At 40.4% G+C, this 25,741-nt stretch overlaps 2 protein-coding genes and 2 long non-coding RNA genes across 15 annotated transcripts in view; 2 read left to right on the top strand and 2 right to left on the bottom strand.

Annotated features, from left to right (window-relative positions):
• LOC309480489 (uncharacterized protein) overlaps window positions 1–25,741 on the top strand; it is a 516,287-nt gene that overhangs the window by 208,986 nt on the left and 281,560 nt on the right. The window lies entirely within an intron of this gene.
• LOC309480535 (uncharacterized protein) overlaps window positions 1–25,741 on the bottom strand; it is a 318,834-nt gene that overhangs the window by 108,860 nt on the left and 184,233 nt on the right. The window lies entirely within an intron of this gene.
• LOC309481282 lies at window positions 17,621–20,011 on the top strand. 2 transcript variants are annotated; one of them, XR_014199969.1, is made up of 4 exons: window positions 17,621–17,670; window positions 19,300–19,453; window positions 19,543–19,653; window positions 19,875–20,011. It is a non-coding gene; the product is annotated as an uncharacterized lncRNA (long non-coding RNA). The 2 variants fall into 2 exon arrangements; XR_014199970.1 differs by lacking the exon at window positions 17,621–17,670 and adding an exon at window positions 17,723–19,201.
• LOC309481283 lies at window positions 19,399–19,945 on the bottom strand. Its single transcript, XR_014199971.1, has 3 exons — window positions 19,833–19,945; window positions 19,575–19,696; window positions 19,399–19,537 (listed from the first exon to the last, which is right to left on the bottom strand). It is a non-coding gene; the product is annotated as an uncharacterized lncRNA (long non-coding RNA).

The following is a 25,741-nucleotide window of genomic DNA, read 5'->3' as shown; positions in this document are numbered from 1 at the left end:
GATTGTTTAAAAACAGCCGATGATCAGTGCCGATTATATCTTGTCAATCAAAAGGGTGCAGAAAAGCGTGTCAGACTGCAACTCATATTGTGTGTGTGAAGAAAATCTGAATAATCTGAAGAAAATTAAAGGGATAGTTCACCCAAAAATGAAAATTAGCGCATGATTTACTCCCCCTGAAGCCATAGGTGTATATGACAATATATTTTTTTTATATCATGGATGGATACACTTTTTTGGGCTTCAAATTTTCTCCAGCCATTCACTCTCATTATAAAGCTTGGAAGAGGCAGGACATTTTTTAATATAACTCCGATTGTATTCGTCTGAAAGAAGAATGTCATGTACCACTAAGATGACTTGAGGGTGAGTAAATCATGGGCTAATTTTCACTTTATGATGTCTTATTAACAAAGCACGTTCAGATAATTAACACAAGTGGAGAGCACTCAGCAATCAATGGTAAAAGGTGTATATACACTCAGCAGTCTCACCTCATTCCATTGACAGTTTTGCAGCAGTTTAGTAGCTTCTTATTTCTCAGCTCTGCTACAATGTCTCAACGTCCAAGCTCTTTCTCCGACGAAGAAGCAAACTTTGCCAGGGATGCACCTGCGCATTCCACCGGTCCTACGGCCATACCTCATACGCCGGACGTCGCACCTGAGCCCCAGGCTTCTTCACGCGGCCGCACACCGGCCTGAACAGCCCTGCACTCACCAAGACGCCGTGGCCAGTCTTTACCGCCCCCGGCAAGACTTCCATCTTCTTCTCCGGCTTCCTCCTACCGCTCGGCGGTCCCGACGATCCCACCTATCGGGAAATGGACCATAGCTGGATTAAAACAAGCACTGGGGAATTCAGACATACAAGCTTCACGAAAAATGAACAAGGCGGAGCTGTATGATCTGTACGTTTCCTTACAGTCAACTCCCAAGACAACCCACAGGCAGAGCAAAGCCCGCAGGGCCCAAAAATCGCCTGCCCAGTCACCACTGTCGTCTTCCCACACAGGATCCGGATCGCTTCGCCCATCAAGACGCAGCAACAGGCCTTCAGCGAGCCTGGGCCGCGCACCAGATTCCGCCATGGCACTCCCACCTCTCAGTGAGGCCGCCGCCGACATTTGCAGACCCGGCTTATACCTTTCCCAGTTCTATGTTACAACAAAAATCCCCTTATTCTCTGTTCACAGCAACACCGATGCCCGTTCCGTCCAACGCCGTCGCCATGGAACCACCACCAGTATCCCAAAACATCCGCGCACAGATCCTCTCAGGTGCGGATGTAGACCTTTCCTCTCTTCTCTCTCCACTGCCCGCAGCTGAACCAGACCGCCAAATAGATTGCGGGGATTTCTGTTACCCTGAAAAACACAAACACTTACTCATCTCGCGTTCTTTTATTTTCCGAATTTTCAATTGCTTTTTCCCATTACACTGAAATCATCTGTTCAGCTTTCCCCCACAGGCGGCGTGAACTGAATGATTATCAAGCAATCATAGCCGAACTCGCGCTGTCCTATGGGGGTGGGCATTTCTTCACGTACCATAAACTTTTTTTCAGCCAAAAGTGCCGTGCGAGTCACACAGTGGAACCAGTGCACATACTGGGGCGCACTCGACCAGGATCTCCACAGCTACGTGCCTCGTGCAGCAACCACCAGCGCAAACCAGGATTCCGCTTTCGACGAAAGCAGACATCCTTGTAACCATTTCAACGCGGGTAAATGTAACAGATCGCACTGCCGGTTCATGCATATTTGTATCTTCTGTGGTGGCGCTCATGCCCGCATTGTATGTCCAGTTTACAAATCTGTGAATAAAAAATCTAAAAATTATTTGGTGACTCCTGTAAATATTTCACGCATGCAATTCGAACTAGCTCATCACCCGGACGTTGAATTTACTCATTATCTGCTGTCATGTTTAAAAAACGGATTTAAACCCGGCTTAGAATGCCCGCTCTCCCAAAAATTCACATGTAATAATCTTCAATCCGCCCTCATAGAACCTGAAGTTGTAAACAAACTGATCAAAAAAGAAGTTGAGTCAGGCTTCATGATTGGCCCGTTTGACAATCCTCCATTTAATCTGTTTCGTATTAGCCCCATTGGAGTGGCTACAAGAGAATTCTCGGGTAAAAAATGCCTAATAATCGACCTGTCAGCCCCGCACAATTCCCCGTTCCCATGTATAAACAGCTTGATTCCTCTCGATGAATTTTCGCTTAAATACCACGACATAGATCAGGCTATCGACATGATCAAAATCGCAGGTTGGGGTGCTTGGCTTGCAAAAATTGACATTACATCTGCTTTCAAAGTAATTTTCTTTTATTAAATCCAGACAAGACAGAGGTAATACTTATCGGTTCAAAAAACCGCCCACAAAACCTCGCACAATACAACTTTAACATCATAGGATGTCCTGTTACTTTATCCTCTACAGTAAAAGACCTGGGTGTTATACTCGATTGCAACCTGTCTTTTGAAAATCATATTTCATATGTTACAAAAACAGCCTTTTTCCACCTTAGAAACATTGCTAAGCTACGTAATATGCTATCAGTTTCTGATGCAGAAAAGTTAGTTCATGCATTCATGACCTCGAGACTAGATTACTGTAATGCTTTATTAGCTGGTTGTCCTGCATCCTCAATAAACAAGCTACAGTTAGTCCAAAATGCCACCGCTAGAGTTCTTACGAGATCAAGAAAATGTGATCATATAACACCGATTTTATCATCACTGCATTGGTTACCTATAAAGTTCCGTATTAATTACAAGGTATTGCTACTGACTTATAAAGCCCTAAACGGCTTAGCTCCAGTCTATTTAACGGATCTTCTATCGCCCTATAATCCATCGCGCTCTTTAAGATCACTAAATTCAAGGCTTTTGGTCATACCTAGGATATCCAGAACCACCAAAGGAGGGAGAGCATTTTCACATTTGGCTCCAAAACTCTGGAATAGTCTTCCTGATACTGTTCGTTGGTCAGAATCGCTCTCGCAGTTTAAAACTAGATTAAAGTCGCATCTCTTCAGCCAGGCATTCATATAATCTTACAGTTCAAACTACAATCCGGCCTCTAGCTCATAAATGCCAGAGGAGAACTGGCCCCCGACTGAGCCTGGGTTCTCCCAAGGTTTTTTTTTTCTCCATTAGGTCACCTGATGGAGTTTTAGGACACCATTAGGTCACTTGATGGAGTTTTTCGGTTCCTTGCCACTGTTGACTTTGGCTTGCTCAGTTGGGGATATTTTGGGGATATTTAATTTAATTTTATCAATCAATAAATTCCTCTTGAAACAAACTTTGTTGTATAATTTCAATTTAATACTGTGAAGCTGCTTTGATACAATCTGTATTGTGAAAAGCGCTATACAAATAAACTTGACTTGACTTGACTTGACTTGACTTAATGCCCATCCATCCAGATTCATGGCACCTATTTGGAGTTCGCTGGCTCGGGAAATATTATTTCGCAGTGCGTTTAACTTTCGGATGCAAAAGCAGCCCTAAAATTTTCTACATGCTATCAGAAGCCGTCTGCTGGATTTTGTCGAACAACTACGCCATTCCCCACCTCATTCACCTGCTAGACGATTTTTTTAATAATCTCGTCTCCCAATGCCATCCCAGCCGCGCACATCCTCACAGTCCAAAAAGTTTTTTCTGAGCTAGGAATTCCTATCGCAGAGGAAAAAACCATGGGCCCTGCAACATCCATTGAGTTCCTAGGAATTAATTTGGATTCAGACAAGTTCCAAGCATCCCTGCCCAAAGAGAAAATTGATCGAATAATTCTCGTCTCTTCTACTCTCCTTGAAAAATCAAATTGTTCAAACGCGAACTCCTATCCCTGCTCGGACATTTAAACTTCGCAATGCGCATCATTCCGCAGCATTCCGCCCCTTCATATCGCATCTCCTCTCACTCGCGTCCTCCGTCCACTCGCTGGAGGACCTCATTTCCATAATTCAAGCATGTCGCGATGAACTCGGGCTATGGTTAACATTTCTAAACCAGTGGAACGGCCTATCTTTTTTCTATAACAACCTTGTTTCGTCCCCGACCGATATCCAACTGTTCACAGACGCCGCCCCCTCAATCGGTTTTGGGGGATTTTTTCAAGGTCGTTGGTTCGCAGCTCCAGGACATATCTCAATCCTCAGCTCTATTCGAGCTTTACCCTCTCGTAGTAGCAGCTTTTCTGTGGGGGAAAGAATGGGCCGTTAGTAGCATTTTAGTGCATTGCATTAACAAAGGCCGTTCCCATTCACCTGCTCTGATGCCACTCTTAAGGCGTCTCACCCGGATTTCAGCTTGCGACCAATTCATCATAATTGCTAAACACATCCCTGGGTCAGAAAACCAAATCGCTGACACCCTGTCTCGTTTTCTGTTTCAGAAATTCAGGATGCTGGCTCCAGAGGCGGATCAATTCCCAACTCCAGTACCTCGCTATTCAGAACTAATATTCCCGTAACCCACCCGTTAAAACCCCTGCTTGACGCATCGCTCGACAATATCCTCCAAGCAGTTTCTCCCAGGACCCTCCAATCCTACGTGACTGCTTGGAGATGTTTCAAAACATTCCATGTCTCTTATAACATGCCTTTCCCTGATTTTTCTCTTCTTTCAATCACCTCTTTTATTTCCTACCTTAATAGCGTTAAGGGCCTTCAAGTCGGGTCCATCAAAGGTTACTTGAGCGGCATCCAGTTTTTCCATAAATTGATGTACGGAGCTCCTTCCCCTGAGATAAACAATTCACAAACCTCCCTCCTGATCAAAGGGATTCAAAGATCCCAGCCCACCCGTCCCGACGCCAGACAACCCATAACGCTAGACATTCTCACCAAATGAAGGCTATTCACGCCCTCCGCACAGGCTACCAGCCCATCAGTACCGCTCGCACACTCAACGCCATGTTTGTCCTAGCCTTTTTTGGTTTTCTTAGATGCTCGGAACTCGCCATCACTTCCAAATTCGACCCAAAAATCCACCCCACCATCTCAGACTTATCAGTACTAGATGGTGAAACAATTTCCTATGTGATTAAACAAAGTAAGACCGACCAAACCAAAAAAGGTCATTTCATCTACATTTTTAACCTCTCATCGCCAATCCAACCATACCAGTCAATTCTGGCATATTTGCAATGGAGAAGCTCTCAGGCTAAATCTCCCCTGGAACCCCTATTCATAGATGAATCCAAAAAACCTGTGACACGTTTTTGGTTCCAGAAACACCTCAAATCTGTTCTCCAACAGTCAGGCATTCCAGTAAAGAATTTTTCAAGTCACTCATTCCGTATCGGGGCAGCAACTTCAGCAGCCCAAAAAGGCCTCTCCCAACAGCAGATCCAAGCCCTTGGGAGATGGTCCTCAGATGCTTTCCAAAGCTATATCAGGACCAACCGATTCCACATTAAAAAAGCTCACCAAACCCTTATTGATTAAAACCCCCTGGGTAAAAAAAAACAAAAAAAAAAAACATTATCTCCTCTTCCTCTTTCCTGTTTTTTCTTTCTGTCCAGCGAGCATTTGGTCTCACAGCGGACGCAGTGAGAACTTTCCCGGTAGAGCACTTACGTTTTCTCTTTCGTCCAGCGAGCATTTGGTCTCACAGTGGATGCAGTGTGAGAAAATCTCCCGGTCAAGCTCTCATTTTCCTCTTTCCTGTTTTTTCTTTCTGTCCAGCGAGCATTTGGTCTCACAGAGGACGCAGTGAGAACTTACCCGGTAGAGCACTTACGTTTTCTCTTTCGTCCAGCGAACATTTGGTCTCACAGCGGACGCAGTGTGAGAAAATCTCCCGGTCAAGCTCTCATTTTCCTCTTTCCTGTTTCCTCTTTCTGTCCAGCGAGCAGTGGTCTCACAGCGGACGCAGCGAGAACTTTCCCGGTAGAGCACTTACGTTTTCTCTTTCGTCCAGTGAGCATTTGGTCTCACAGTGGACGCAGTGTGAGAAAATCTCCCGGTCAAGCTCTCATTTTCCTCTTTCCTGTTTCCTCTTTCTGTCCAGCGAGCATTGGTCTCACAGCGGAGAAAGAAGGCGCAAACTCTCCCGATCGGTCGCTCCAAATTACAACTGCTCCCCGTTGCAGGCCAGCAGGGCCCGTCAGTCCAGGCACAGTGAGCCGCCATCACGGGCCCCCCTGGCAAAACATCCAGACCCTTTCTCGAGATGCCAGCCCGCCAAACTCGGCACTCATTTGGGGGGGTCTTTAGTTCGGCGGCTGTCCTCTGCTCTTTAGCCTTTGGGGGGAGTACTCTGGGTTCGGGCCGAGCTCCGAGCTCAGAGCCCTCCCCCCCGGACAGCATGCCAAATACGCATTAAACTTTACCCCTCAAATTATATGTAAGTGTGAACTCGTGAAATTATGTTTTATTAACAAAGTTCGGGAGGAGCACGTTCAGATAATTAACACAAGTGGAGAGCACTCAGCAATCAATGGTAAGAGGTGTATATACACTCAGCAGTCTCACCTCATTCCATTGACAGTTTTGCAGCATCCCTCCACCACCCCTTCTCCACGCTTCTAGTCCTAAGCACTTACATAAGGGGGGGAGTACTCTGGGTTCGGGCCGAGCTCCGAGTTCGGAGCCCTCCCCCCGGACAGCACGCCAAATACGCATTAAACTTTATCCCCTCAAATTATATGTAAGTGTGAACTCGTGAATGGGTGAACTAACCCTTTAAGGGCAAGTTAACGTGACAATAACGCTTTAGCCAGGGTTGAAAACCAGATCTATGGTTTTTCCCTACATCAAACATTATTTTTAGCGCCTCCCATCCAATAATGCAAATATAGCTCTGTGCTTTGTTACTTCTGATAAGAAACAAAGTCACAGCTTTTGTACATTTTATTACGAAATTCAAACAATAAATGGCGTTTTGATGCTCTTAAATGTGATTGCTGTAGCGCCTCAGTTCAAGCAGCAGTGTGGAGCACGAGTCTTTTCTTCCACTTTAATACAAATTATATCTAGAAAAACATGCATGAATATCAGAAGGTATGTAGAGAGATACAGTACAACTTATCGAAATCCGTATCATGACTCATGTAATTACAATAAAACAATAGTTCACAATAGCTTATGAACAATATCACTTAATGTTGCATTTAAGTTATCCAGTGTTCACAGTTCATTAGTTAGCTATAAAAAACACTAGAAGAGCATATTTACTGCTAATTACACTGCCTTTCAAAAGTTTTGGATCAGTAAGATTTTTAATGTTTTTAAAAGAAGTCTCTTCTGCTCACCAAGGCTGCATTTATTTGAGCGTCGTAACTTTGCAGATGTTGTTTATGCTCAAACAGCAACAATACATATTAACTGTTAAAAGGAGTGGTGGTGGGCGGTGCTATTGTTTCTGCCGCCCTTCTTGGGGTCACATTGTACATTAGTTGGGCGTTGGTTCACCCATATGTGTGTGTTTTTCTCTTTCTTTCTTTCTTTCTTTCTTTCTTTCTTTCTTTCTTTCTTTCTTTTATTATTATTGTTATTTTTTTTGTGTTCATTAGAAGTAATTCCTCTAGATGTTCTCCTGTTTCTGTGGGAAGTTGGGTGTCCGTGGAGTTTGTAGCAACCAGGTTGGGTGGGTATTTTTCCCTCTGAAGTATTAGGTATGCTTTAAAGACTCAGTTTACTGCCTTATCACAGTTTGAGGAAACCAGATGTCCAAATGTTCTCTAATAAGTTTTATTATGTAGCTGCGTCATCCTCATTGGATAGTAAATCACATGGTACACTTGTAGCATTAAAACGAAAGCTTTCTTTTAACATCTTAGAAAGATATAGCTGTGAGGATAGTAGAGTATCATATATTAAAGCATGTATAGCAGGTCATAATTTTGTATTTATTTCGATTTATGCCCCATCTAATTTTTTTCCCTGCTCTCACTAAAGTTCTATTACAGATTCAGGATTGTTTTCTTATTATCGGTGCTGATATGAATGCAGTAGTGGACGTATCTCTTGATCGTTATTGTACACAGAACCTCCCAACCCAGTCTTTATCGTCTGCTGACCTACGTAAATTCATGTCAGCTTAATTGATGTATATCGTTTTCTTTATCTCACGACGAGGCAGTACACTTTTTACTTTTCTAGACAGAAAAGTTACTCTAGACTTGATTATATTATTTTATCTAACTTTAAAACCTGTTTTCCTCGCTGCCTGCTGTGAGTGTGTTTGCTCTGTGCTGTAAGCTCCGTCTTAGCCTCGTATTTTCCTTGTTTTGAACCATCATCTACTACAATTTCTAGTTGTTTATACTACTACTAAATACAGCTTACCCAACATCGCTAGCTTCCGTTACTACTAGCACAGCACGCTAGTAATTCGCTAGCCTGTAAACGCGCGCCACCCGTGTGCGCTCAGCTATTTTTATTTATTTATTTTCTCTCGCGCGCTCGCGCCTTTGAGTTCATAAAAGCTCAGGTGAGTAAGAAACACTCAACAAACACGGTGAGTAATGTCTTGTCCTGGTATTATCATGCGTCGCGTCTGAATACGTTGTTGTTTTTGGAGCTCTATCGATTTGATTTATAATTCTTGATTTTTCTCGCTGCCTGCTGTGAGTGTGTCTGCTTCGGTGCTGTAAGCTCCGTCTTAGCCTCGTATTTCCTTGTTTTGAACCATCATTTACTACAATTTCTAGTTGTTTATATTACTACTAAATACAGCTTACCCAACCCTGACATCGCTAGCTTACGTTACTACTAGCACAACACGCTAGTAATTCGCTAGCCTGTAAACGCGCCACCCGTGTGCGCTCAGCTATTTTTATTTATTTATTTTCTCTCGCGCGCTCGTGCCTTTGAGTTCAGAAAAGCTCAGGTGAGTAAGAAACACTCAACAAACACGGTGAGTAATGTCTTGTCCTGTTATTATCATGCGTTGCGTCTGAATGCGTTGTTGTTTTTGGAGCTCTATCGATTTGATTTATAATTCTTGATTTTTCTCTTTAAACTCGCTTACAACGAACATTTTCTACTTTTCCTCACTGAGAAGCACTAATGTTACTGCTCAAACCTCATTGTTACAACGCGGACTGTTGAGCAGACGCGTCTCAAGCCTATTAGTGATCCAACGCTGCATACTCTTAAAGGTTACGTCCGTGGATCACGGCTGAACGCGTCTTCTCCACACTCACTTATAAACAAACGTTTTTTTTTTCGCCTATCGTGCGTATACTCTACACCCCTACCACTAAAAAACCTAAAAAACCTCATAGTTACAACGCGGACTGTTGAGCAGACGCGTCTCAAGCCAATTAGTGATCCAACGCTGCATACTCTTAAAGGTTACGTCCATGGATCACGGCTGAACGCGTCTTCTCCACACTCACTTACAAACAAACTTATAATATAAATTAGTATTAATATTGATAGCATCACTGGTAGCTTCGTTGCTAACTCACTGTCCATCTGTTAAAATGGCGAATATATCAGATGTAAGTAGTCTACCGCTTGGTGCAGGTGAGGACACATTTGAGCTGCACGCACTGCAGTCTGAGCTGGAAGCTGTTGAGAAACAGATCCACAACCTTTTATTGAGACAGGCCGAGCTGAGAGACCGGTGTTTGGCTCTTGAAACATCACGCGCCGATGCACACAAATCAGTGTTTAACGTTACTAACCCGCTGACTCCGACCGCGTCTACTCCGTGCGTTCCTCAGCATCGGTCGAAATCAGCCATGGTCTCGTTCACTCCGGCTCCAACACGCCACCACGAAGCCTGGGTGGTTCCGCAGCGGAAGACGCGAGTCAGGTTTAGACCAAGACTTTCTCCGACCCTCCCGGTTTTCGAGTTATCGACACAAAACCGCTTCTCCCCTCTACGCGAAACAGAACGCGATGCTGTGATCATCGGCGATTCCATCGTTCGGCATGTACACGCTACGTTAGGTAAAAGTAAGGTGCAAAGTCACTGCTTTCCTGGTGCTCGTGTTTCTGAAATCGCTGCTCGCGTTCCCGAGATCCTGAACGGTGACGAGCGCGTCGGAACTGTGGTCCTGCACGCGGGAGTGAACGACATCAGGCTGCGCCAGACGGAGATTCTGAAGAAAGACTTCAGGAATCTAATCGGTACGGTACGCAGCACATCGCCTGAAACAACGATCATTGTGTCAGGACCGCTTCCCACGTACCGACTAGGGCATGAAAAGTTCAGCAGATTATTTGCGCTAAATGAATGGTTAATGTCATGGTGCAATGAGCAGAAACTGCTCTTTGTAAATAATTGGAATCTGTTTTGGGAGCGTCCTAGGCTTTTCCGTGCTGATGGCTTACACCCAAGCAGATTCGGAGCGGATCTTCTGTCAGATAACATCTCCAAAATGTTAAATACCCTTTGACTAGTAACCAAAAGTCCAAATCATAGTCTCTGCTGCACCAATTCAACTGATATAAATACTAGTGTAGAACATTGCATAGAAACCGTGTCTATTCCTCGTTTAGTGAGATCAAATAATAAATCTAATGCAGGATCTAGGAAAAATCTAATTGTTATTAAAACAGAAAATGTTGCTATTAGTAAACAAAAACTATTTCTAAAGCTAGGTCTTCTAAACATTAGATCACTCACACCTAAGGCAGTTATTGTAAATGAAATAGTCACAGATAATAGCTTCGATATACTTTGCCTTACTGAAACCTGGCTTAAACCAAATGATTATTTCGGTATTAATGAGTCTACTCCTCCTGGATACTGTTATAAGCATGAGCCCCGTCTGATTGGTCGTGGCGGAGGTGTTGCAACCATTTATAAAGATATTCTAAATGTTACCCAGAAAACGGGTTATAAGTTTATTTCATTTGAAGTACTTGTACTAAATGTTACGCTCTTAGATGTTAGAAAAACATCCCTATTATCTCTAGCCTTGGCTACCGTATATAGACCGCCAGGGCCTTACGCTGATTTCCTAAAAGAGTTTGCAGATTTTCTCTCAGACCTATTAGTCAATGTCGATAAAGCACTAATTGTTGGAGATTTTAACATACACGTAGATAATCCAAATGATGCGTTAGGAGCTGCGTTTACAGATTTATTAAATTCATTTGGGGTCAAGCAAAACGTCACCGGACCAACACATCGTCTTAATCATACACTCGATTTAATTATATCACATGGAACCGATCCAACCGATATAGATATCATTCCACAAAGTGATGAAGTCACTGATCACTACATGGTAACTTGCATATTACGTACTGCTGTAATATGTCATGCGGCGTCGCGTTATCAACCAGGCAGAACAATCCTCCCATCCACCATAGATAATTTCTCAAATTGCTTATCTAATCTGTCTCAGCTGCTGCCTGAACCCAAACAAACAGATGAACTAGAAGAACTAACTAGCACTATGAGCACCATTCTCTCTAGAACATTGGATGTGGTTGCACCTATTAAATTAAAAAAGGTCAGAGAGAAAAATAAAGCACCATGGTATAACAATACTACGCATGTTTTAAAGAGAGAAACCCGTATTTTAGAGCGTAAATGGAAACAAACTAATTTAGAGGTCTTTAGAATCGCGTGGAAAGACAGTATGTCACATTATAAAAAGGCCCTAAAAGCGGGCTGAGCACCTCCGCAAACTAATAGAAAACAACCAAAACAATCCAAGGTTTTTATTTAACACCGTGGCTAGACTAACAAATAAACAGACGTCACCCGAACAAAATATCCCGTTACAGTTCAGTAGTAATGATTTCATGAACTTCTTCACTGAGAAAATAGAAAGCATCAGAACCACAATTGTAAACGTTCAATCTTCAATCGCGCCTTATAATTCAGCTTCAATTATCACCCCAAAAGAACAATTACAGTGCTTTACAACTATAGAACAAAAAGAGTTAAATAAACTTATCACTTCATCTAAAACAACAACATGTTTATTAGATCCTATACCAACTAAACTACTGAAAGAAGTGTTACCTGTAGTGGAAGATCCTCTCCTCAATATTATTAACTCGTCTTTATCTTTAGGTCATGTTCCAAGAACATTTAAACTGGCAGTTATAAAACCTCTCATTAAGAAACCACAATTAGATCATAATAATCTAGCAAATTATAGACCCATTTCAAATCTTCCATTTATGTCTAAAATATTAGAAAAAGTGGTGTCCGCTCAACTGGGCTCTTTCTTGCAACAAAATGAGATCTATGAAAAGTTTCAGTCTGGATTCAGACCGCATCATAGCACTGAAACTGCGCTCGTTAAAATCACAAATGATTTACTTTTAGCTTCTGACCAAGGCTGTATCTCAATACTAGTTTTACTTGATCTTAGTGCTGCGTTCGATACTATAGATCATACATTACTCTTAGATCGACTACAAAATTATACTGGTGTTCAAGGACAAGCACTAAGCTGGTTCAAATCATACCTATCTGACCGCTACCATTTTGTATATTTAAATGGAGAAAAATCGATCATAACTCCAGTAAACTATGGAGTGCCGCAGGGATCTGTATTAGGCCCTCTGTTATTTTCAATATATATGATGCCACTTGGAAATATTATAAAGAAACATGGAATTAGTTTCCATTGTTATGCTGATGACACTCAAATATATATTTCATCACGGCCGGATGAAAACGCAAAATTTTCCAAATTGACAGAGTGTGTTAAAGATATAAAAGATTGGATGACCCGTAATTTTCTTTTATTAAATCCAGACAAGACAGAGGTAATACTTATCGGTTCAAAAAACCGCCCACAAAACCTCGCACAATACAACTTTAACATCATAGGATGTCCTGTTACTTTATCCTCTACAGTAAAAGACCTGGGTGTTATACTCGAATGCAACCTGTCTTTTGAAAATCATATTTCATATGTTACAAAAACAGCATTTTTCCACCTTAGAAACATTGCTAAGCTACGTAATATGCTATCAGTTTCTGATGCAGAAAAGTTAGTTCATGCATTCATGACCTCGAGACTGGATTACTGTAATGCTTTACTAGCTGGTTGTCCTGCATCCTCAATAAACAAGCTACAGTTAGTCCAAAATGCCGGCGCTAGAGTTCTTACTAGATCAAGAAAATATAATCATATAACACCGATTTTATCATCACTGCATTGGTTACCTATAAAGTTCCGTATTAATTACAAGGTATTGCTACTGACCTATAAAGCCCTAAACGGCTTAGCTCCAGTCTATTTAACGGATCTTCTATCACCCTATAATCCATCGCGCTCTTTAAGATCACTAAATTCAAGGCTTTTGGTCATACCTAGGATATCCAGAACCACCAAAGGAGGGAGAGCATTCTCACATTTGGCTCCAAAACTCTGGAATAGTCTTCCTGATACTGTTCGTTGCTCAGACTCGCTCTCCCAGTTTAAAACTAGATTAAAGTCGCATCTCTTCAGCCAGGCATTCATATAATCCTACAGTTCAAACTACAATCCGGCCTCTAGCTCATAAATGCCAGAGGAGAACTGGCCCCCGACTGAGCCTGGGTTCTCCCAAGGTTTTTTTTCTCTCCATTAGGTCACCTGATGGAGTTTTAGGACACCATTAGGTCACTTGATGAAGTTTTTCGGTTCCTTGCCACTGTTGCCTTTGGCTTGCTCAGTTGGGGATATTTTGGGGATATTTAATTTAATTTTATCAATCAATAAATTCCTCTTGAAACAAACTTTGTTGTATTATTTTAATTTAATACTGTGAAGCTGCTTTGATACAATCTGTATTGTGAAAAGCGCTATACAAATAAACTTGACTTGACTTGACTTGACTTAATGCCTCATATTCAGAAATTCACAGTATTGTAATAAAACCATGTCCTTTATCCGATCACAGTGTTGATTTCTCTTGTGTCTGCACCAATTAAGGCTTCTAGTTGGAGTTTCAATATCTTACTGTTAGAAAATAAAGATGAAGACTAAAATTGTATTGTTATTTTTCAATATTATATTTCTTTATCAATGTTCATAGTAATTTGCATAATGTATTTTGTGAAGTCAGAGTATGTTGTACATGTGTGCTGAGGAGAGATATGGGATGAGCAATATTTTGCATAGACGTATGTGTGCAATGCAACATATGTTCACTGATGCATCGGTTTGGAATGATGATGTGTACATCAACAGTTGGCATATTCTTCACAATGAAACGATTTTTTCCCACGGATGCAAATGTACCACAAATGTATACACTGAAGGACAGTTTCTTTATATGGGAAGTGGATTGCGTCATGTGTAAGCATGGTATACGTTCCATTTTAAACATAAGAAACATGTTTTACTACCTTACAAGGAAGTTGGTGTATATAAGCTCAATCCTTACTGATTCAACTCCAGATAAACATTTCTGGCATGAGGGGGTGAGAGGAAAGAGAAATGGGGAACAGACCAATCTGGAGTGAAGACCACCTTACCTGTAACCTTCCTCTTCTGTGCCTGTTTCTCTCATATGTCTGACAAATGCAATGCTCAAAGCTGGTTCATAGAGGTAAATATTGGTTCGGTCGATGATCCTCGCTTTCTCTGGGAAACTATATCAAGCGTAGCTTTAGTTCTGGCAGGTCACGTTAGTCAAGCTCGCATCAGCTGACCCTCAGCAGGTCCACATCTACCTATAGGAATACGACGCCCATCACCATATACATATAAGCTCCTTCAGTATTATCAGCAGCTATCGCGTTTCTCAGGAGCTAATTACCCTCCTCCATCCCCAGCTCCTCCTCTCGCCCAGTCAGGATTTGACATTCTGATTCCCCTTGATTCAGAATAATTATCGAATAATGTTGTACTTTAAAATCTTGAATTAAATATATTTGCAAATTTTCATGTTGGTTCTGTTCTGTTTACCCCAAGGGGGATTATTGCTGCTCTCCCTGCTCTTATCCATGCTAGGCTGCATGGATGCGCTGGGAGTTCTCGCCCAGAACGGAACCATACCGCCAATCCAAACTGTATGCTAATTGTCAATCATATTTGACGGTAGTGGTCCTGACAGAAAAAGGGTTGCATAAGGGACTCATCTATTTCCTTTGCATCCCACTTAAACAAATCTAGACTAAATCCAATGTGCCCTGAAGAGTAAATGAAATAGGCTAGAGGGTCTTCAACGATTTCGCCCTCTGAGAATGTACATAAATAAATAAATGTGGTACAGAGCTTAACTCCTTGTGGCAGCACAGAGCAGAGTTTTTGATGCACAAGGTTAGAAGAACCTATTACTTTAATGGTGCTAAGCCAAGCCATTTCTTAGTTCTCAGGTTGAAGAGCAGGGAAAAATATTCAAATATTGTGGCAGTTCAAACTCCCAACAGCTTGGTTAGTGAACCCAAAGGTATTAATAGAGAATTAGATCACAATTGGCAGGCAGATAATGTCTGCCGTTTATTGCATATCATACATGCGGCTAGTGGAATTGACCCACCATGTCCCACACTATCTTTAGATGCCAAAAAGGCCTTTGATAGGCTGGAGTGGCTACTATCCACTATCTTTGGATAGTACTGTAACGTTTTGGCTTAGGGAGTGACTTTATTAATATGATCAAGGTTTTATGCTAATCCTTCTGCGGTGGTCATGACAGGTGGCATTAGCTCATCACAGTTTTCCATCTCACATGGCATTCATCAGGGATGCCTTCTTTCTCAATTGTTGTATTGCATCGGGTATCTTTGATTAATTGAGTAGGTATAAACGGAGGTCCGAGCCAGCTGCAAATGGGTGGGTTAGCAGCAAGTGGGTGGAGCTTTAGCCGCAAGTGGGCTGTACAAACTTCCAGAGGATTTTGATTGGTTTATTTAGTATCACCTGTGTTGTAGTAGCTATTGGTTTATGCTCCACAGTTGGTGGCGTTAATGTGTAAGTTTTGTTGCGATCCATCACAAAACAAAGAAGAAAACCGCTTTCACATGTTCACATGTCAGCGTGCCGTTGAGATGAAGGGGTAAGCTTGTTGTGCAGTTTTTAGTTTTGTAAAAAAGCATTATAAGTTCTGAAAAATACCATTTCATAATGGCGTTTGTACACTGTTTTTAGTCTTGATTTATTAAAAAAGAATAAGGGTAAAGTGTATCCAAATAAATTTCTGTAGTTTTTTTAGTAGCACACAAATTACAAAATCTGTAACGTGCATGACAAGATCTTTTCTGCATTCCATTTCTACAATTTGCTCTCCAGATTATGGATTCTGAAGACCATAATAAGACCATTTTTGTACGTTTTAGGACTGCATTGATTTTCAAATTGTAAATGTCTTAAACGTTTTGTAAATGGATTTGATATTAGAATACAACTCCTAACTTAATTGTACAATGCATGCAATTCTTTTAAAACTTGTTTTCATTGTAGTTATGTTTTTTTTAATGCGTAATCCACAATGTAATGTAATTGAAACATTTGTTTTAATATCATAATTATTTTATAAAATGTATACTCATAACAATCAATGAAATAAATGTGAAACTCATGTTATTGTGTTTTAGGTTCACTTATCAGTGAAAGATGTGAACGAGCTGTTGTAGCTGGTATTGTCAGCTTTTTATATTTTGCTGATATTTTTTTGTCAAATTAAAAATTAATGGATAATTGTATCACTTTTTTTATTCTAATCCTCTTTCAGAAGAAGAAGAATGCTCTGAACTCCCTGAAACCTATGGGAAGAAAAAAAAACTGAACTTGCATATTGAGACGATCCAAGGGGCGTTGGTGCTTTGTTTTGTCCAGCAGGTGTCTCTGGGTAACACTTTTTGTGTCTTCAGGTTAAATGCTTCTACGCAGGTGTGGAACATTGACGGTGATTAACCATGCTGCTTATAAGACGCTGGCTTTCTCACCCTTGGAAAGAGAACAATTGGGCTTGGTCTCACTGTTTGGTGGACATGCTGATTTTCTCATACTCGCCAGTCCAAAGCTTGATGTTGTAGTTTTTGTATTTGTAGATTTTTTTCCTTTTACTTTAAATGTAGTTATGTCTGTTATCTAATTAAAATACTTATTTGTGCAAATTTGAATATGTTGTATGGACTCTCCCTTCATGTTGCTGCTCCTTGAGCCAAGGGGTTGTAACATATGGGGGCTCATCCGGGATTAACTAAATTGGCTTAGGGTTTGGATAATTCTTTAATTAGAATTATGATTTGGACAATTCTTTAATTAGAGTTGTGATTTGGATGATTCTTTAATTCAAATTATGATTTGGACAATTCTTTAATTAGAGTTGTGATTTGGATGATTCTTTAATTAGAATTGTGATTTGGGTAATTCTTTAGAATTACAGTTTGGTTTATTCTTTAGATAAAATTATTGGTTGGGTAAAGTAAGTCTGGGGGAGTGCCATATGAAAGTATTTTTGTTTTGATTAGTGGTTTTTGGACTGGAGAGAGAGAGAGTTGTCCAACAGTCACACCAAATTGCTTAGATGTTGCGGTTTAGACTGCATAAGCCAAAGATAACCCTGTTTTAGGCTGAAGAGCGCTTAACGCTTTTTGTTGTTTTTGTTTGTTATTTTAGTTTGTTGTTTTTGGTGCGTCAGACGCGGGTAGACTGGTTAGCAGTTGAGCTGCATGTGGGCGTGCCGAAGACCAGGGTTGAGTATAATTAGTTGTGTATGTACATTATTTAGATACAGGGCTTTAACAAATTTTTCTGGCAGTTGAAGTGTGAACTGTTGGCTTCGGTGAGTATTAATATTTTGTTGTTCAAATGTTCTTTTAGCAAAAAAGTCAGGTAAAAATGGATTTGTTACAGGATTTTCTTGTTGCTCCTACGAAGGGTAAATTAGAGTGTCTTTCAAAAGAGCAATTATTTAAAGTAACTGAACATTTCGAGTTTGAATTGGCTTTAACAAAAAGTACTAAGGTAAAACCTCTGCGAGGGGCTGTAGAGGAGAAATTAAGAGAGATGTTAGTTTTGACTTCAGAGACACAGTCTGATGAAGAGGTGACACCTGAAGGTACTTCGACACCTCATGCGTTGTTAGATCCTAACAGGTTAACCTATGAACAACAGTTAGAAATCCTTAGTATACAAAATAAAGAACGTGAATTGGACAGACAACTTGAATTACAGAAATTGAAAAGCCAAGAGCGAGAACAAGAACGTAAATTTGAAACATTTAGAATGCAACAAAGAATGGAAGAGATGAAATTAGCTCAGGACGCAGAACGGTTAAATTTGATCGCACAAGGAAAGCTTTCTGGTGGTAATGGTGATTCCTTAAATGATCAGGAAATTGCAAGGATGAGTGGAAATCGAATGACCGGTCTAGTACAGATGATTAAACTCTTACCTAAATTCAATGATCGAGATCCAGATGTGTTTTTTTTTCTCTGTTCGAAAGCTTGGCTGAGGATAGAGGCTGGAGCGATGCGGAACGTACACTCTTACTACAAAGTGTTTTAGAAAATAAAGCTCAGGAAGCCTTCATCTCCCTTTCTTCTGAAAACCGAAAGAACTAAGTAGTAAAAGAGGCTGTTTTGAAAGCCTATGAACTTGTCCCTGAAGCGTATCGGCAACGGTTTAGGGGTTGGAGAAAAGACGAGTGTAAAACGTACGTTGAAGTGGCAAGGGAATTGGCAAGTCTTTTTAATCGTTGGCGTACATCATTGTGTGTTAGTACCTTTGAAGAGCTTTCTAATCTAATAGTTTTGGAGCAGTTTAAAGATATTATTCCAGAGCGTGTTGCTATGTATGTAAATGAACATAAAGTGACAACGGCTGCTGAGGCTGCCATTCTTGCGGACGAATATGTACTAATTCATAAAAACATGGTGACTCTTTTTATAAAAAGGAAGATCGCAGCGGAAATGTAGTGAGAATGAGTCCGAACAAATCTGAGTACACTGGAAAAGTAGATCCAGATTCGAGTTGCAGGTATTGTTTGGAAAAGGGTCATTGGAAAAAGGAATGCCCTATATTGAGAAATAAGTTCAAATCCGTGGTTCCAAAGGCTGTTGGTCTTGCGTCTAATACCGCATTAAGTTGAAAAGTAGATACCCTGTCACAAGCTCACGAGTAATCTATACCACTACTGTTGGTTCTTGTCTTTGTTTCTTTCACCTCATTTGTGTTCTCAAGGCGCCTGAGAGCATTGCGAGGTGGAGTTGATAAGGGGTAGGTGTATCATAGAACAATTTTAATCCACTTATATTTTTCTTTAAGGATGAGCTGTTAAAAGACTATGACCTCCATCATGCTTCATCTTCAATGTAGTTGAATAATGTTAAATAATGTGCTTTTTAACTTTTTAACTTTTTTTTTTTTTTTTTTTTTTTTTGGCCTGTGCTAACTGTTGCTATCTTTTCAGTTATCAGGAGCGTTGCTGAAGAACATACTTCTTGAAGTTGTTCTTCAAGAAGGAGATGCTGCCTACATGCCCCTGTCATTGGCTTGCTCAAGGTTCTGGGACATAGTTGGGGATGACAATTTCAAGAATCAGGCACACTTCTTATGGCTAGAAAGTAAATATTGACATTAAAAAATAAAACGCATAAAAAGAATATCATTGATAATGTTAAATGTTATGTTCATTTTTTTTTTTTCACCTCAGGTGTTGCATGCTGGAAAAATAAGTCGTCTCACTACAAACAGCTCTTCTGGAGGATGTACTCAATCTCCACTTGTCTGGAGTGTGGGTTTGAGTACAAATGCTGCACACCTGGTACGTTTTGTGTAAATTGGTGATGAATAAACTAGTTGTTAGTCTAAAGGAAAACTAAAAATCGAATTTACTTATGTCATCCCTTGGAGTTTAAAAGTTCTGGACACCATTCACTTGCATGGCATGGACCCACAGAGCTGAGAAATTATTCTTAATGTTTGTAAATGTTCAATGTCAACTATAAACCCTAGTTCTTTTTGTGCTTCTTGTGTATCCACCAGGTTATGCTGGGAAGGGAAAGCGAGGCGAGCTCCAGGGCATTTATTCAGAAACCTTCCACCCTGGATTTTGCGGTTTTCACTGCATGCAGATCAGTTCTAATGAGCTGATATAGTGTCCTTACAAATAAAAATAAAAAGACAAAAAATAATAAAATAAAATAAACACTTTTGCAATCAATTCTGAGTGACTTGCACATGATTTTATTCATAAAATAAAAAAAATTAAAAATAAAATGATCCACCCTAAGATTTAAATGTAATATATGTGTAACACGTTCAGAAGAACATTAGTCTGCTATTTAAAAAAATTATGCAGTAAAGATGGATGGTAACTTTTTTTTTTTTTTACATTAGCCAAATGTTTTTCATGTATTTACACATTCACTTCACTGAGTCCAATTGCATCACATTTTAATATGTTAATTTACTTGATACTGTAGAATATGTAGCTAATATTCAGAAATATGCTTGAATAAGGCCTACACCCTGATGAATTTAAAACACCGTCACTTTAAGTATGGTAAAAGGTGTAAAGACGTGACTTCATCATTGACAGTGAGTGGTATTGGACACACACAATAATAACAAAGCTGTAAGAAATCAGACCATGATGAGGAACGTAATATTTGATAGTTTATTTTCATTACTGTCGCTACTTCCTGCCATACTCATTCATCCATAGGCATTCACCGCCGTCCTCGGCTTGGGAATTTCCGCATAAGCTCCTCCCACTTGCGGCGTAAACTCCTCCTACTTGCACATAGAGACAGAGCGCAGCGCATCATAATCTGAAGACCACGCCCACCAAGGGGGAAAACAAACCAACTGTCTCCATTGACTTTGCATTGCGAGAGGCTGCCTCCTTGTCATTTCTTGCTTCTAACAAAATACAGAATAATGCCTAAAAGCTGCTATGTGACAAGGTGTACAGCAAACAAGCTAAGAAACCCAGAAATAATTTTTCATAAGCTGTCGACCCCAAAAAACTAGCGTTTGAGGACAAAAAAGTGGATACAGGCTGGAACGAATGGGTAAATTGTGGGATCCTGACACTCAGTATGCACTAAAATACACTACGTGTGCAGTAAGTTAAACATTTGGTCACTGTTGAGTCAAATATCCAAATGTCAGTTTTATATATTATATTTCTGTAAGATAAACTATCCTGTGTTGCCGATTACAGTCTCCTCTGGCGGGCGTACGTTAGTTCTCTGAGTAATGAGACACGTGACGCTCTGTCTCAACTGCCTGTATCCACTTATATGTACTAAACACTCGTTTTTTGAGGTCGAGAGCTAATAAAAACGTATTTCTGGTTTTTTTAGCTTGTTTGCTGTACACCTTGTCACACAGCAGCTTTTAGGCATTTGTCTGTCTTTTGTTAGAAGCAAGAAATGACAAGGAGGCAGCCTCTCGCAATGCAAAGTCAATTGAGACGGTTGGATTGTTTTCCCCCTGGGTGTGGGCGTGGCCTAAATACGCTCTGTCTCTATTTGTGAAATCCCTCCTACTTGCAGCATAAGCTCCTCCTACTTGCGGCGTAAGCTCCTCCCACCTGCAGGTCTCCGGGCTGCAGCGATACATACATGGATTAATTTGTATTCTACAAATCTGCATTAATGTATTTAAACAATTCATCATATCAGGTTATTCTGCCGAAGATTTTGATGCACTATGCACCATAATAATATTGCACAAGTTGATTTCCCCTTTCCCCCTTTTTTTTCCATTTTTTTTTTACTGTTCAACTTTGGGTAATAGGCAGTATTTATCACTGTCACTTTTTACCCAGCTGTTCAATCACAGCGGAGTAGGGGCGGGACAAACACTACACTGACCAATCATCCTACTTGTACAACAAGGACTGAACAACAATGGAGAAGTTAATTTTACTGGTCACTGCATTTTTATTCAGTAATATTCTTCAAAATGAGATACTAGTAACACATTACTGTCATGGATATTCTGTATCATAGCAACTAAAGTATCTTTGATTTGCAAAGTGCTTTCAAGCGCCACCAGCTGGCCGTTTTTAGATGAACACCAGGCATTTTCTAGCTGGCTACAGCACTGCAGCTTGGCTGAGCAGAGGAGTGGCAGGACTCAACTCAAACAGCTCCCCCTGTTGGACAAACAGCATAATGCTCAAACAAACTGACTGAAAAGAGCAGAAAACTACAGTGTTAAATGATCAAATGACAAATCATCACAAAGCAGATAAAAAGTATTCATGGTCTTTGTTTCACCTCAGGGTTGTCTGTGATGTCCACATAGACTTTACTAGAAGAAGCAAGAGGACATGCCTCCCCCAGAGTTCGCGAAAACATCTTAAACAGACTATTCTGTCAAAAGATGATAGTACATAGTAATGAATTTGGAGATGGAGGTGTGTAACTGAAAAATAATGAAAGGTGCACCAAAGCTTATACAAAAAAAAGTCTGCATTTTCATATGCTTTAATGACACTTCTCCATTTAGATTTCCCTTTTTTTCCTAAATTTTTTTATTAATTGTCTTTAAAAATATTTTATTGACTATGTTTACATGTACCCTAAATGCAATTATAATGAGATTATGTCTATAATCTATTATAGAATGATTAATGTTATGGGGTCCTACTCCAGTGGAGGAGCAAAGCCAAATCCACCTCTCTCACACGCCTCTTGGATGATTTCTCAATACTCTTAATTACTTGCACTACACGCCTCTTGGATGATTTCTCAATACTCTTAATTACTTGCACCACACGCCTCTTGGATGATTTCTCAATACTCTTAATTACTTGCACTACACGCCTCTTGGATGATTTCTCAATACTCTTAATTACTTCCCAGCTAACAAAAATATGTTCTTAGAATGTACTAACATCTAACATTCCCATTAGGTTATGAAAACGTTATTTCTGAATGTTTTTTAAACGTTGAAAACGTCCAGTTTTTTTAATGTATTAAGAAAGTTTTTTTCTTGGTTAATGTGAACGTTAAAGGAACATTCTATTCAGTCATTTTGAAAATCTGTTTTTTTAATGTATTAAGAATTTGTTTTTCTTGGTTTATGTGAACCAAGGGATAGGGATAGAATGAATTATAGTTTGTACATCTAGTACAATAGGAGAAAGTGGTTTTATCAAATCATTAATTTTTCTCAGGTCCTGCGTCAAACGCCAAGAACCATTTGTTTTCTTAATTGGATTAATTGGTGTGTTATATGGTGAATAAGTGCAAACCAGAATGCTTTAGGCCAATAATTGATCAATGAGGGGTCGAATTCCCTCCTCTTTTTCCTTTGAGAGTAGATACTGCTTTTGAAACACAGGCCTATCTGTTGTCAGATTGGCAACATAGGGCTGGACATCTATGATTCCTGTGTCATCCTTATGGGCCACCCACAACTTGGGGTTGACATCAGCCATTTCCTGACTGAGCTCAGTTGTGGGCACATCCTCAAAGAGAGCATTTCCTGTGTCGATAGTGAGGGAATAGGCTGCTGGAAACATGAGTTGCAGAGAGTCAGCGTCAAAAGCAAGTTTAACACCCAATTTATGCATCAAATATCTACCTAAAAAGATGCATTGGGATTGGCATTTAGAGACATTCTGAACTCTATTGGAGTTAGACAACACGTGTCAGGACCCACTCATTGTCATAATCATACTTTAGATCTAATATTGTCACATGGAATCAATGTTAATGCCTTTGAAATTCTGCAGCAGAGCGATGACATCTCAGATCATTATCTAGTCTTGTGTATACTCCATTTAGCCAAGGTTGCAAAGCCGACTCCATGTTACAAATATGTTAGAACTATCACTTCTGCCACTAAAGATTGCTTTATTAATAATATTCCTGATCAGTTTCATCTCCTCAGCATCCCAGATAGCTTAGAAGAACTCGATATTGCGACAGAAACTTTTGACTCTCTCTTTTCCAGCACTTTAGACACAGTTGCTCCTTTGCGCTTAAAGAAGATTAAAGAAAATAGTCCAAGAGAGCAGCCAGAAAAATGGAGCGCAACTGGAAGAAAACAAAACTAGACGTTTTTCGAATTTCGTGGAGAGAGAGCACGATTGCGTACAGAAAAGCCTTGATAAACTTCTAGATCTGCTGATTTTTCATAAGTATTGTAAAACTAAGAGGCAATACTTTAACTGGCCCCCCGACGTTTTTTGTGTTCCATACAATAGAAAGAAAGGTTCGGATGGTGGAGGATGGAAAAAGATGGCTGACGTGTAGGTGCACGATATACTAGGTGTCTCAATACCACCGGCAATTATGCAGTCAAACCTTTTCTAAAGAACATATAACTTGATCTGAATATTTATTACCTATGATCTAAATTACCAGATCATTATACCAAACGCTTAAACATGCCTAAACCTTCCAAAAACAAATCAGACGCCCCAGATAAAGCACATGTTGAAGACGGCGGGGATCTGACTTTGGCGTCCATCGCTAAACTTCTCGAAAAAAACCGGGAAGCACTAACTTTGGATTTTAAAGAAACGCTTGCAAAACTTGAACATAAACTGGATCGAATTCATGATACTGTTGCAGCGCATTCGGTGACGATCGGCGAACTTGAGGAAAATGCAACTCAACAAGATTCACGTTTGGCAACACTGGAAGCAAACTGTGTTATATTAAAGGACAGCAACACTAAGCTACTTGCGAAAGTAAGTGACTTGGAATCCCGGTATCGTCGACATCATATCAGGGTGGTTGGCCTACCTGAATACATCGAAACACAGCAACAGCCGATAGTCTTTTACTCCAAAATGCTAACCGAGGTGTTTGGCCACATTCTGGACTCCCCGCCTGAGTGCAAATGGGCTCATCGAACTCCATCTGCCAAACCACAACCAGGTCAGAGACCGCGGCCGGTCATCATTCGGCTTCACAAGTACCTTGTAAAGGAGAAAATCATCCGTGAAGCTCGGGCCAAAAGAGGTCAGTTGAAGTTCCAATCCCATTCCATCTCAGTCTACGAGGATTATCCACCTGAAATTGTGGCGCAACGGAAGGAATATAGAGAGGTGATGTCGGAGTTGTATAAACGCGGACTTAGACCAACGCTTCTATTCCCTGCCAGACTTTTTATCAAACTCAAGGAGGGAGGTAGGATGTACTTTTCTTCGGTTCCAGAAGCAATGCAATACGTTAAGAGTTAAGACATTGCCTTAAACTGGCTGGCTGGTGACCTGTGTGGTTATTTGAAAAGGCTTAGTCCTTGTGTTAAACGGCTTTGAGAACTGTCAATAAGGCATACCTTTTACTTTTTATTTTACTTTTTATTTTCTACTGTCTTTATTTTTTTTTTGGCTTCTTATTTGAACAAAAATTACTTATGCATACTCATGATTGATTAATGAATTATACTTATAAATGTGGGTGTTGAGATCACCATCCAATGGTACAAATGTGTCAGTTTGTGCCCTACATAAATCAACTTGTGGTTGTGAGTGGGTGTGGATGTGAGGGTGTGTGTGGGTGTGGGTGTAAATGGAGCAAGGTGCAAAAGAGAGTACACCTAGGCAAGTGTATTTGTATTTTTTTTGATTATTTGTTGTATTTAGGAATGAATGCTTTATGTGTATATGCCTTATCATGGATGCTGGATGTAGGATTAGGTCTACTGTTTTTTGATGGGTTTGGATGATTCGGATGATCTAGATGAGGAGGTTCGGCTCTGTAGTGACATAGGTGCATATACCACTTGCAAGCAGTATGACCTAGAAAATCTTAAACACTTAAGTATGAATAATAACTTTTCGGTGGTCCATATCAATATCAGAAGCCTAACCAAACATTACGATCAATTAGTGTCAATGCTGTCTGTATCAGGTTGTAGCTTTGATGTAATTGCTTGTA

Source organism: Leuciscus leuciscus (assembly GCF_965113295.1).
Source record: "Leuciscus leuciscus genome assembly, chromosome: 18".
In the NCBI taxonomy this organism is placed as follows: Eukaryota; Metazoa; Chordata; class Actinopteri; order Cypriniformes; family Leuciscidae; genus Leuciscus; species Leuciscus leuciscus.
Note: the sequence above shows the minus strand (reverse complement) of the source record. Positions and strands in the feature narration are given on the sequence as shown.